This window comes from Alosa pseudoharengus, unplaced genomic scaffold (assembly GCF_046254945.1).
Source record: "Alosa pseudoharengus isolate Yale_2024_CS ecotype anadromous, Long Island Sound unplaced genomic scaffold, YU_APseudo_1.1 YU_APseudo_1.1_scf_5, whole genome shotgun sequence".
NCBI classification, from domain to species: Eukaryota; Metazoa; Chordata; class Actinopteri; order Clupeiformes; family Clupeidae; genus Alosa; species Alosa pseudoharengus.
The window spans coordinates 12,967,771-12,982,402 of record NW_027468837.1 but is presented as its reverse complement, the minus strand read 5'-3'; the positions used below and the strand labels follow the sequence as shown (position 1 = coordinate 12,982,402).

The window sequence follows — 14,632 nt, the reverse complement described above, 5'->3', positions numbered from 1 at the left end:
CCGAAAGAATACCCCGCCTTACGCTAAAGAGGGTAAAACAGACACGAAATGCTACGACCAATCAGAGTAGAGGCTTGAAGGTGGGAGTGTTGTGCGTGTGTGCAGAGGAGTCTGCGCTTTGCTAGGAGTAGTTTGGACAAGTTATATCTAGACCCTGTTGGGTTTTTCAGTGTGTCATTAAAACAAACAAGGGACTTTTGGGGCTGCATGAGATATTTTAATCATGAGAATTTAAATCACAAAGAGCCACAGTCAGGCAGGTTGACAGGAGGCGTCCACATGGACAGTAAAGGCCAAACAAAAGCATTGAAGCATAAAGCAGTAGGCCTACACACACACACACACACACTCACACACACACAATCGCACTGAAACAAAAACTGAAAAAAGTAGGCCTGAATGCAAAGTCTGGAACTTCAATAAGTGAGTTCTGAATTATTTCAGCTGTGAACCTTCCATCTTTTCACCACTATTCTTAGACTTCTTTGACTGTTTGACCTGATCTTTTGGCCTGTCAGATAGGGAAGGCCAAAAAAAAGCTGAAACTGTCATTGGCTTATGGAGAGTCTTCATTACCATTGGCTGATGAGACCTAATTCTTAAAACTCTCAGAGAAAAACAACATATCTCAGAAAATGCTAACTTTGTCTCCTAAAAAGTGTATGAAGTCTTTAATGTAAAAATGGTAAAATCTCTAATTACATTACATTACCATTAACATTCAGTTGCTGCTGAAGCCTACTGTAGGACAGTGATTGTGAGGACTGAATTACATAATGTCATGGAATTTCTTACAGACCAATACTGAATTCACTGCTCTGCATAAAGCCAATCTGCTTAAGCCCATCAAGTCATACATACAGAGTTCATGGTGGTCATCCCCCTTGGTCCACCAGAAATCTTTCCGTTTCTCTGCTACCACAGAAGTGCCACTGCCTGTGTATATAGCAGCATAAGGACTGTGGTACAGCAATCAAAACAAGCTTTTCTGGGCTTGTGTAACGAAGTGCCTGAATGAACTCAACTGACCTTGTCAGTTATGACATGCCAAGATGTAGCCTACCTTCTTCTACAGTCTGTGTGTGTTGCTTTACGTTCAGAGTCAATTCTCTCTCTCTCTGTCTCTCACTGGAGGTTTTTGCAGCCGCCCCTCTGTTCCGCTGGCCCAACTTTTGTTACAGCATTGTGTGGCTGAAAAATTTTATCACACAGGGGAGAGTTCATTAGACTGAACCCGTAGAGCCACCTGCAGGTTGTCTGTGGAACTACCCAAACTTCCCATTGCACCCCAACGGGTGTGTTATGAATGGGCACAATCTTTTTATATGCACCGTCACCGGACACATGCTGTAAGGAAATTCAACTCCCCTTGTTGAGAGAGGTACCAAAAACTGTGGCGGCATATATCTGGCTGAATGATTGATTACAGTGATTTTTGACAAAAGGTAAACTAGTGGGCTAGGCCTACAAGAACAATATAGGCTCAGGGTCGGTTCTAGCAGAAATATTGGGTGGGCAACATAGCAAACTACGGTCAAATTGGATCAAAATTGACATTAACACAAACAGCATGTTGAGATAGGGATGTGTTTCATTCATTCAAGATCTTGACAACAGTTATGACAGAACATTAACTGTTTTTGCTAAATTACCATTTATGGTCTAAAAAAATAGTCTGCATCTGGCCTCTTTCCTCAATTCCAACACTCTGAATTTACTGAAGGTTTTAAAGTACCAGAGTGTGCTTGCGGAGCTTGGAGTGGCAGTTTGGCCTGGGCCCGGGTTCTCAAACCTTTTGGCTCCAGGGAGAAAAATTTACAAGGACTCCCTCATAATCGTAGCAATTAATCCTGAAATTCTGGCCAGGGGGCCTATCCCGTGTTTTCTGGCAAATGTGTAACTTGGTCTTTTGTCAACTTTTGATTTGACAATGTGGACTGACTTAAACATTTCTCCACGTTCATCAGCTGGCTAGCTTATGTGGGCTGCCGTGGCCCACTGGTTAGCACTCTGGACTTGTAACCGGAGGGTTGCCGGTTTGAGCCCCGACCAGTGGGCAGCGGCTGAAGTGCCCTTGAGCAAGGCACCTAACCCCTCACTGCTCCCCGAGCGCCGCCGTTGTAGCAGGCAGCTCACTGCGCCGGGATTAGTGTGTGCTTCACCTGTGTGTGCTGTTTGTGTTTCACTAATTCACCGATTGGGTTAAATGCAGAGACCAAATTTCCCTCACGGGATCAAAAAAGTATATATACTTATACTTACTTATAGCTGGCAGTGGCAAATAAGCCAAGCTAAGCAGCAATGGTTCTTCCTGACCTGAAGTGATTCAAGTTGTGTTAATATGGGTGGGAGCTAATGGACACAATTTGCTTGTTTTATTGGGGGAAAGATTCATCATCTGTAGGTATATGAATTTATAAAATGATAAAGCACAACTTTATTTTGCAGACCTCTTGGCTATGAGTTGCGGACCCCACTTTGGGAACCACTGCCTATTGACTGACTTATCAGCCATATGAAGCTTGGCCCCCATCACTACAGTGACATTTTTGGACATAATCTGATAAGCCTTTTGTTTATGTGGACTTTTGTTGCAAGGCCTACGTGTTATTTTTCATCACATTGAGACATCACAGAAATAAATCTGATTTTGAAAAGTACATCAGGCAAATCTGTGTTTAAATCTGAATTGAACGATATAAATACCGCTCTGTTTAAATCTGAATTTAACGATATTTGCCACTCTTGCGCGTGTGCTGTCTGCAGCGCACTGTGAATATTATGTGGGTATTTTGCGCAGAGCCCCGCGGCAAGCACAACAAAAATCTTTGGGACATTTATGGAGTGGGATAGCTGTCAAAATATTCGTGTCCATAGATTTGATACACGTGCGTATTTGTCTGTAGTTGTGCATAAAATAAATATTTGTGAATTCTCGAATGAGTCCAGTCGTGCATAAAATATATTGTGTGTATTTTATCCATCAGAATACGGATGGAAAAAACATATGAATTCAAAATTACAAGTACGAAATCAAACTTTACAGTTAGGCTTTCTTTGGTACGAGTACGACTTCGCACAAGTGACTCAACTGTCAAAATACGTCATCACCTAATTCACAGGCATTACTTGTTGAGAAAAGAAACATAGATCGAGATCAAGACTGCGCATGCGCTGAGACGAATCCGGCGGGGACAGTGCAATTACTGCGGGTTAGGCACGTCGGCGCTAATGTTTGTGATAGCTGATAGCTACCTGTGGAGTTGAACAAATCGTCTTTTCCCCCCTTCGTTTATTGTCTTACGATGTCGGGAAGAACCTGTTGTGTGTTCGGCTGTTACAACAGCAGTGGGAAAATACAGATATGGAACAAAAATATATAAGTTCCCCCGCCGTTATTATACAGCCTGCCCCTGTGTAACACCATACATAAGCACTACACAGATTCCCAGGGCGAGCCGAAGACCAAGCTGTTCGTCAGAAGTGGATTGTGAACATCAACCGAAAGGATTTTGTTCCGAACAAACATATCACGGTAAGTTTTGTTTAACAGTATTAATCTTAAATCTTGCCAGTTGCCACAATGACTAGCATGCTGTTTAGTCTTGCATGGCGATACTTTAACGCTATCTATTGGTGTGTTAAGACCATAGGTTAAGACATGGCACCAAATATTTGACGTAGAAGCAAAACTGTAAAGTAAGTGTGTGCTAGGAACTTCGGTAACGTTAGTCGCCAGAATAATTATCTCCATAAACTAAATGGCACTATTGAAAAATTATTCGCTTTAACTACTAACGTTAGGGCAGCCATGGTAGCCATCAAATCAACATGATTTGGCATTACAAACAGAAAACGTATGGAGTTCGGGGGCAGGCGACACTATGCTAGTTGCAAGATTGCTTTCCTTCTTTGGTAACGTTAGGCTAACCATGAAAACATCAGTCATTTGGAAAGATCTTATTGCGTTTTCCTCCGATTCAGTATTGTAATAAACAGTTTTTGGGTAACACTCACATTTAAAACTCACTTGGATATTTGATGTAGATGTTGTGCAAAATGTTCATGATTGTTTTTGGGTTAAATGTGTTGCTGTGCTGAGTTATAGTCTACATGTAAGTCAATGTCCTTTTCTATTTGTATTTTATCAGGGGTCAGTGTCATCTCCCAAACCTCAATGGCACCTCCCAAAAGAAGATGGCATCCAGTGTCCAGATACTGCAGACCACAACTACAGTTTTAAGTCAACAAAAGACTGTGACACAAACTGATCGATCAGTGTAGGCCTATGATTTGGAAGACTCAGAATTTACACAGGCTTGGGCATGGACAGTTTTTGGCAATTTTTGTATGCCATTATGGCTTTTCACTCACAACTAAGGACCATCAAGTTAGCTGTCCCTGAACAACTGTTGCTTGTTCTAATGAGGCTCCGTCCATACTTCCACATAGGGATTTGTTGATAAATCTATACTTACCTTTTGAATTACTACTGTTTAGTGTGTCTTTTTACCCATATTTCCACACAGGGATTTATTCATTAATCTATTCTTACCTTTTGAATAACTACTGTTTAGTGTCTTTTTTGCACATACTTCCACACAGGGATTTATTGATTAATCTATGCCTACCTACACAGAGAATTATATTTATATTTGAATCATTACTTTAAATTTGAGCCATTACTGTTGATATCCTGTCTAAATATTTTCCACAGAGACTGACCTGGTCCAGTCTATTTGACCTCGGCCTAGTAGCATATTTGAACCTTTTTGTACATATGGCCGATACAAACTTTTCTCATCTGTCGTCCCTCGTTGGTGGAACGCACTACCTGTTCCTACTAGAGCAGGGACATCCCTCGACATCTTCAAAAATGTCTGAAAACCCAGGTCTTCAGAGATCATCTCCTCTCATAGCACTACTACAGACAATTGCACTCATTGATGCACTTATTGTGTTTTTTTTTATTGTTAGAATTGCTCTTAAAAGCTTTAAATGTTTTTACCATGTTGCAAGTCGCTTTGGCTAAAAAGCGTCAGCCTAATGTAATGTAATTGTAGTAATAATAATATAACAACAATTGGTATGTGTGATACATGTATTGTATAAATTAAATGAAGTGTCAAGTTCAAATAAACTGTAATTAATACATCAACAACTGTTCTTTATTCCATTGTGCACAAGTTCCAAGCACATGTGTCCTCTTGTGAGGGCTGAAGACATCTTTTGGGAGGTGCTCTTCCAGATGACATTGACCCCTGATAAAATACAAATATAGAGAAAAGGACATTGACTTACATGTAGACTATAACTCAACACAACAACAAATTTAACCCAAAAACAAACATCTACATCAAATATCCAAGTGAGTTTTAAATGTGAGTGTTACCCAAAAACTGTTTATTACAATACTGAATCGGAGAAAAACGCACTAAGATCTTTCCAAATGACTGATGTTTTCATGGTTAGCCTAACGTTACCAAAGAAGGAAAGCAATCTTACAACTAGCATAGTGTCGCCTGCCCCCGAACTCCATACGTTTTCTGTTTGTAATGCCAAATCATGTTGATTTGATGGCTACCATGGCTGCCCTAACGTTAGTAGTTAAAGCGAATAATTTTTCAATAGTGCCATTTAGTTGATGGAGATAATTATTCTGGCGACTACCGAAGTTCCTAGCACACACTTACTTTACAGTTTTGCTTCTACGTCAAATATTTGGTGCCATGTCTTAACCTATGGTCTTAACACACCAATAGATAGCGTTAAAGTATCGCCATGCAAGACTAAACAGCATGCTAGTCATTGTGGCAACTGGCAAGATTTAAGATTAATACTGTTAAACAAAACTTACCGTGTTATGTTTGTTCGGAACAAAATCCTTCCGGTTGATGTTCACAATCCACTTCTGACGAACAGCTTGGTCTTCGGCTCGCCCTGGGAATCTGTGTAGTGCTTATGTATGGTGTTACACAGGGGCAGGCTGTATAATAACGGCGGGGGAACTTATATATTTTTGTTCCATATCTGTATTTTCCCACTGCTGTTGTAACAGCCGAACACACAACAGGTTCTTCCCGACATCGTGAGACAATAAACGAAGGGGGGAAAAGACGATTTGTTCAACTCCACAGGTAGCTATCAGCTATCACAAACATTAGCGCCGACGTGCCTAACCCACAGTAATTGCACTGTCCCCGCCGGATTCGTCTCAGCGCACGCGCAGTCTTGATCTTCTTCTTCTTCTTCTTCTTCTTTTGAGTTTTATGGCGGTTGGCAAACCAACTTAACGGTGCATTACCGCCACCGACTGGGCTGGAGTGTGAATCAAGAGATATTGGAACTTAACTAAATGAATATATAGATTAAGAAGGAAATAAAAGAAATAAAAAGGAAAAATAATTAAATAAACAAATAAAAAGAAAAGAAACCAAATAGATTAAATCCTTTTGGCTAAGTCTGTGTCTCTCAGAAATTTCATAACAAAATGATATATATTGCTAGATGATTTCCCAAGTAAACCTTGCATTGTAAAATTATTCTGTTTGACCATTCTGAGAGACTGAGCAAGCTGATTTCTTTCTTGGCTGTACTTTGGGCAATGAAATAAAATATGTTCTACAGTTTCTAAATGACTGCAATGTTGACATTTCCCTGTTGGATGTTTCCCTATTATCTTCAGTGAAGAATTAAGTCCTGTGTGTCCTATTCTTAACCTTGTAATTATACTTTCCTCTCTTCTACTCCTACACTCTGTCCTTCCTATATCCACTTCTGGTTGGATATTATATAAATGTCTCCCTTTGTCCTGATCCATCCAATATTCCTGCCATGTTGATCTTGCATATGTTTTAATGAACATTTTAGCTTCAGATTTGCTAAATGGGACTTGTAATATTTTATTGAGTTTCAGTGTTTGTTTTGCAAGCTTATCAACCTCCTCATTCCCTTTCACTCCAACATGTGCAGGTACCCAAAGAAACCTGATTTTTAAATCCTTTGCATTTAACTTATACAAAACCATATAAATGTTATTAATTATATCATTTCTTATAGATTTCCCAGTTTTCATGCTTTCTAAAGCTGAATAACTATCAGATATAATCACTGAATTATTTAAATCATTCCCCTCTACCCATTCCAAGGCCAACAAAATTGCAACTAGCTCTGTTGTGTATACTGACAAATGATCTGTTAGCCTTTCCTGACATATTACCCCTTTCTTTGGAATATATACTGCTGACCCAGCATGTCCTGTCTTTGGATCCTTGGAACCATCTGTAAATATGAATATATACTCAGAAAAATGCACATTAAGATAATATTTAACAATATCCCTCACTGCTACTTCCTTTGATTTATTTTTAATTTCCTTGTGAATGCCTAAATCTACATCTGGTATAGGGAAAAACCATGGAGGAATAGGAGGGACTGAAACCGTTGGACAGTACTGTAACTTATGTAACCCTATATTCTCAGCTTTCACATCGCCAATCCACCCAAAACTTCTGTAGTTGGACTTACTATGTTCCCAGCAGTCTTTTAAGATAGCTTTAGCTGGATGGCTATCACCTTGTCCCTTCACATTAACCCAGTATGCTAACATCAGTTGTACCCTTCTGATCCTCAAAGGCATCTCTCCCATTTCCACTTGCATAGAAGACACTGGAGATGTTTTAAAAGAGCCACTACATATCCTAAGAGCTTGAGCTTGCATGACATCCAATACTTTGGTATTAGACTCTGCTGATGACATATATGCTATACTTCCATAATCAAAAACAGCTCTCATTAGTGCCCAATATATATTTTGCAAAGATGCCCTGCTTGCACCCCATGCTTGTCCTGATAGACATCGTAGGATATTAACAATCTTTTTACATTTATTAACCATTTTTTCCAGATGAGTCTTCCATGTCAATTTTTCATCAAACCACATCCCAAGAAACCTTATAGTTCTCATTTGCTCAAGAGGTTGACTGTACAGTTTTAAAGATACAGGAGTAATCTTATGCTTTTTTGAAAAACATATGACTTGTGTTTTAGACACAGATAATTTAAATCCCCATTTATTTGCCCATTTTTCCACTTCATTAATTGCATCTTGCATTTTTGATTTAACATAAGATTCATTACGGCCTCTAAACCATAATGCTCCGTCATCAGCATACAGGGATTTCCCAATTTTCTGGTCAATATTTGAGAATATGTCATTAATCATAATGTTGAATAACAATGGGCTACATACACTACCCTGTGGAGTTCCATTCTCAACGGTGTATACCTCAGAGAATTCTGCTCCTACTCTTACCTGTATTTTCCTTTTAAACAAAAAATCCAAAATCCAATTGTATACTTTACCACCAATACCCAATTGTTGTAATTTAACTAATAACCCTTCTTTCCAAAGCATATCATACGCTTTCTCAACGTCAAAAAATACTGCTATTACCATCTCCCTATTAGTCTGTGCTTTCCTTATATCTGATTCTAAACATAATAATGAATCCATTGTATTTCGCCCTTTACGAAACCCACTCTGATATGGAGAGAAAAGGTCATTGCTTTCTAAATAATGGGTCATTCTAACTGTAATTATTTTTTCCATTATTTTACACAGCTGCGATGTTAAAGCAATTGGTCTATAACTAGACGGGTCAGATGGGTTTTTCCCTGGCTTTAGAATAGGTATTATAATGGCATGTTTCCATACTGATGGAAGCTGACCAATTTCCCAAATTTTATTTAAAAATTTTAGTACTATTTCAAGTGTCTCATCTGTCATATTTGCTACCATTTTGTAACATACCATGTCTTTTCCTGGAGTAGTTTGTTTTGCATTAAGGACTGCTTTTTTCAACTCACACATATTTAAAGGTACGTCTAATGGATTTCCTGAATATCCTTTCTTTTCTAATACATCTGGGAAATTTTCTAACACTCTACTTCTGTTCACTTGTGCTTCCTTAGTGAGGTTCTCAGAACTATGTACTTTCCTAAATGTCTGAGCTAAAACCTCAGCCTTTTCTAAATTAGTAACTGCCACTTTATCACCACTTTTTAATACAGGTAATTCATAATTCCTTTTAACTCCTCCCATCCTCCTTATCATTCCCCATATATCAGATAACTTCACATCCCTTCCTATGCTATTACAAAATTCCCTCCAAAATTTGCGCTTTTGTGTCTTAATCGTCTTTCTAACTACTGCCTGCTTTCTTTTATACTCTATCAAAGCATCCTGAGAATGACATTTCTTAACATATTTAAAAGCTTTATTTCTTGCTTTAACTGCTTTACTGCACTCATCATTCCACCATGGTACATTCTTACATTTCCTATTTCCTTTACTTTTAGGTATTGTTTCCTCAGCTGACAATATAATTTCATTTACTAATGCATTATTAAACTCATTTATTTCTATTTCTTTAATCTTATTAAGTTTAAGACATTTTACTGCACATATAATCTGAAAATATTCCCAATTCGCATTCTCTATTTTCCACCTTGGAATATTTTTAATCCTGTCTTGACACATCCCTGATCCCACTTTAACTAGAATAGGGAAGTGATCACTACCTATTGTTGTTTCCTTATCTACACTCCATGTACTAATACCTGCTATTACACTAGACACAAAAGTTAAATCAAGTACTGATTCAGTATTATTTGTACTGTTAAACCGTGTTCCCTCACCATTGTTAAGACATACCAAACATTTGTCATCAATATATCCTTCTAGAACTAAACCATTTGCATCTGTATTGTTGCTTCCCCATAACGTATTGTGAGCATTAAAATCCCCACACCATATTACCTCACTAATTGGTGATCGATCCCACAATATTTTCCAAGATACTACCCTCTATTTTTCCACAAGGATTATAATAATTTATTACATCTATAGAACCTTTACTAGTCCATATCCTTATCGTAATTGATTCATTCTTATCATTTACAGTTATAATTTCATAGCTTAAACCATTTTGTATGAATGTTACTAATCCTCCCCCTCTACCATTCCCTCTATCTCTTCTAACTGCTGAGTATCCCTTAATAATAAAATCTAACTCTGGTTTCAACCATGTTTCTTGTATACATATTATATTAGGCTTCTCTTTTATCTCATCTAAATATTTCTTAAATTCTTGGCCATTTGCTATCAAACTTCTAGCATTCCATTGTAGTATGCCTACATTTACCACCATTTAATCTACACCAGCATTGTGCTGGGTAGACTGATTGTCTGTACTTAAGTTATCCCTAACTGCTTCCCAAACCATTCCTTTTATCCCCAAGTATTTTTCAGCTGCTTTCACAATAATTTTGATCCTTTCAGTACGACTTGTGGTCTGTGCGGAACAATTGATAATTTCAACCATAAAAATCACAAAGTCATGTTTGCTGACAACTAAATTGTCCTTCCCAGTCTTTCCATCCTCTTCATTTATTGTGTAATTTCCAATACCCTCATTTTGTTTTTGTATTACATCCACTCTGGGGACCAGCTTTACTGCTTCAGAGTAACTAATGCCTTCGGTTACCTTAATTCGTTGTACCTCTTTGGCTCTTTTACTAAATTCACAGCCCTGATATGCTGCACTGTGCTCCCCTCCACAGTTACAGCATTGATTGCGAACTTTGTCACATTTATCATAATCATGATCTCCTCCACACTTACTACACCTCTTCTTACCTTTGCACACAGCCGCTATATGCCCAAACCGTTGACACTTATAACATCGAAGTGGTGGAGGGATGTACAATTTAACCACATAGCTCATAAATCCAACAAAAACCTTTTCTGGCAATGTTTCCCCCTCAAACGTTAGCATGACTGATAGGCTGTCGCAAATATCTCCAAACCTCTTCGTTTTGAGTCTTTTAGCTTCACATACTTTAACGTGCTTAATGTTTGTTATTATAGCATCTGTCTGTACATTTACCGGAATACCAGTAATGACTCCTCTGACTAACTTTCTGTCATTAGCCTTTGAACATTGCACTAGTTTACCATGAATTGTATGCATTTTAACTGCTTTTTTGAGTTGTTCTTCGCTTTTACAAAACACCAGTAATTGTCCATTTCTTAATATTTTTGCGCTCCTTACCTCTCCAATTTCTTTACTTAGACCTTTTGTAAGTTGTATCGGATTCCATTCTCTGAACGTAGTACCTTCTTTTCCCAACTTAACAAATACCTTATATTGTTCCCCACCATCTTTTAAAGAAGCACTTTCACCACAATCAGATGTATTATTCTTTTTCTTTTTACTTTGATTAGTATTCCACTCTTCGTTAACCTCGCTGTCTTCCAACTCTCCAGTGCTCCCCAACTCTCCTGTCTCACTTCCTACTCCGTCACTTCCTTCCTCCATCTCCTGACCATTCACAGCCCAGCTGTTGCCATCCACCTGACACGGAGTCAGTTTCCGTTTGCGCTGACGTCCACCTGGCATTTCGCACTTCCTGCTCACCAAAACGCAGTCTTGATCTCGATCTATGTTTCTTTTCTCAACAAGTAATGCCTGTGAATGCGGTGATGACGTATTTTGACAGTTGAGTCACTTGTGCGAAGTCGTACTCGTACCAAAGAAAGCCTAACTGTAAAGTTTGATTTCGTACTTGTAATTTTGAATTCATATTTTTTTTCCATCCGTATTCTGATGGATAAAATACACACAATATATTTTATGCATGACTGGACTCATTCGAGAATTCACAAATATTTATTTTATGCACAACTACAGACAAATACGCACGTGTATCAAATCTATGGACACGAATATTTTGACAGCTATCCCACTCCATAGACATTATCTCAAGAGCAACCTAGTGGCGAGCGCAGCGCATGCCGTGTAAAATGTGAACCGGCCTTTAATGCCAGCGGCAGGGCAGTTCTTGCAGTTCTCAGTCGTGTACATTCATTCCGCGAAAATAAATCATATTAATCAATTTGTCTCCATCTTCTACTCCATCCCCCACTCTTGAAACTTTTGTGTATGCTTGTTGGCATGTGTGTTCAGGCGCGCGGGAACCTATTTTTGACCAGAGGTGCTGAATAACAAAAATAATGGATGTCCGATGATTTCTCCCCTCCTGGACATGTTTAGGATTTTGACTGCTAAATACGTCATTTTAGCGCGGTGTGCGGGTGATAGAGAGAAGTTTTAGAAAAGTCCTGGGCAGCCACAAATTCCAATGTTCCGCGACAGCAATCCGAAGCCACCTCGCCCACCCTAACCCCACAGAAGCGCACTTGACATCATTAGCCTATTTCAGTATAGCTAAGAAAAATTACTTTTCTGATCGTCAAAACCACACCAGAGATGTTTGGCTCTAAATATAGGCTAATAATCAGGCTGCAATGATCTGGCAAATAATTTCTGAATAGCCTAAAGTTCGTCGTCTCCACAGCAAGTGTCCTAATAATTTCTATCTTAGCGACTAGGATAGTGAAATGATTTCACTAGCTATACATTTATTAATTTCGCAAAACTGTAAAACACAATTAAAGTTTCTTTCAGTTTATCCATGCCAGAGCCCGTTTACGGAGAGCCGGGTCACTCCCTATTAACTCCATTGTACCTGCAATCTGCTGCAGTTCCGCTAGGGGCGATCACGAATAAGTGCAAAAACAATGGGGGTCTATGGAGCTAGACGGCTAAATATGTCTCTTTCACCTGGTTGTCGTTGACAAATCAAAGATTGGATTGTGGTTTCTGCAAGATCAATATGGATTATAGGTCAAAAGTTGAATGAACGAGTACTTACGTCCTTTCGATTTCTTACAGGTTGGGTCGTTGTTGCCCACAACTCACTAGCTTGCTGCTAATGAATGACGTCATTGACGCATTTGAAAGGCTTTTTAGAACAAATAAGTGACTCAAAAAATATAATACTCAGCGGTGTATATTTTCTCTGCCCCCTCTTTCGCATGCAACATTCCAATTTCTGGCCAAAAAATTATATCCCGAGAAAAGTGGATTTGAGGGGTACAGCTCCATAGACCTCCAGTCATTCTGCACTTATTCGTGAGCGCCCTCATGTGGAACCAGAACAGGAACTGCAACCAGTTCAGAAACCGGAAGTTTCCCGAGAGTGGCGGTTCTCCCCTTATTAGACATTCTCTGTCCATGCTTTGTTGAACGTGTAAATCGCATAGAATATGTAGACCTATAGGCTATCAACCGTAGATCGCTATCACATAGGCCTAGCTGAAACCACGCTATGGTTCTTAGTTCTTACAGTAACTGACTCACGTTCACGTTGATCTCTATAACTGTTCATTTTTAGTAGCCTATATTCGAACCTATCCATAACCCTTTTTTGTAATTTGACTCATCATTTCACATACAAAAATATAAATAATGTCAGACAGCGAATTAGTAATTATTTAAACATGTATAATATTTTTTACAAATCTATCTCCTGCCAGCATGGGGGGCTGCAGCACCCCCCTTCCCGCGCCCTTGTGTGTGTTTGGCTGCGGGCCGCACAGAAAGTAGCCTACTGGCGCTGCAGTTAACAGCGTCGCCACAAAAGTACATGTGAATAGAAAGACAATAACAAAAGTACATAAAACAAACATGGCATACCTGAAATATAAGACAAAACAAACACATCAGACAGGGAGCGAGCCAGTCGCATCACAGCTCCTGCCAATCAAACAGGTAAACCATGTTTAAATGCATTCAGTCAATTCACCAGTATGAAAGTCTGTAAGCTAACTAGTTAACGTCGCTACACCTGCAGCCACGTTAGCAGACTGTAGCATGTAGAACTGAGGTAATGTGCATTGTGTAACAAGCTAACATAAAACCAGTGATTAAACAAACATAACTCGTATATAAGGTGTGCAACACGAGAAAACAGTTCTATGTGAAAAATGCACCATACAAGTAACCATAAAAGCATAAATAAAAGATATGATGTATTGTATGCAAGACTCCACATACCTCTGCCTCAGGACAGTAGCAAAAGAGGCAGAGGAGGGGGCTACATGAACACTTAAGGGGTCTTCAGCGTGGGAACCGACCCCTGCCACACCTCCCTACAACCTACTGTACCTCAGAGGCTTGGGAAACTACAATAGAACTTGTAGAGACGATGGGGGAATTCAAGGAAGCATAATTAACCCTGCTACACTCACCCCCACTGACTTCACTGAATTTCACCCATGAAGAAAACAAACAAAACAAACAAAACAAACAAAAAAATTACATAGCATGCAGGACAGTGAACCCACAATAAGGACAGAAAGTCCACCAACACATGAATGCTGTCCAGTGACGGACTAGAGAAGTAAGAAGCCAGCTAGAGGGGTTAGCTTGGCTCTAATTTATCACAGGAAAAAGGTGCCATATACACCTTACCAACTGGGGTACACCCACCTACAACCATAGCCTAATGCAATAGGCAGAAAATTATGACATTCTTTCCCCACAAGGGGAGATACACAGTATGGAGAAAAAAAACAGTATTTCACAAAAGAAAACAAACAAAAAGAAATCTCCCTACAGAGCCCCTCTTAGAAGACTCCGCACCCACTGGAGAGCCATAGTCTGTATTAGCCTCTTCACCGGCCTAACCAGTCTACCCCGCCTAGTGCGTAACCCACCCCCATAAT

At 39.2% G+C, this 14,632-nt stretch overlaps 1 long non-coding RNA gene across 2 annotated transcripts; it reads right to left on the bottom strand.

Annotated features, from left to right (window-relative positions):
• Positions 1-867: 867 nt before the first annotated feature.
• Positions 868-13,663, bottom strand: LOC143103896 (uncharacterized). Of its 2 annotated transcripts, XR_012982961.1 has the most exons (4): positions 13,602-13,663; positions 2,263-2,316; positions 1,064-1,191; positions 873-936 (listed from the first exon to the last, which is right to left on the bottom strand). It is a non-coding gene; the product is annotated as an uncharacterized LOC143103896 (long non-coding RNA). The 2 variants fall into 2 exon arrangements; XR_012982960.1 differs by having other exon boundaries at positions 868-1,191.
• Positions 13,664-14,632: the final 969 nt, after the last annotated feature.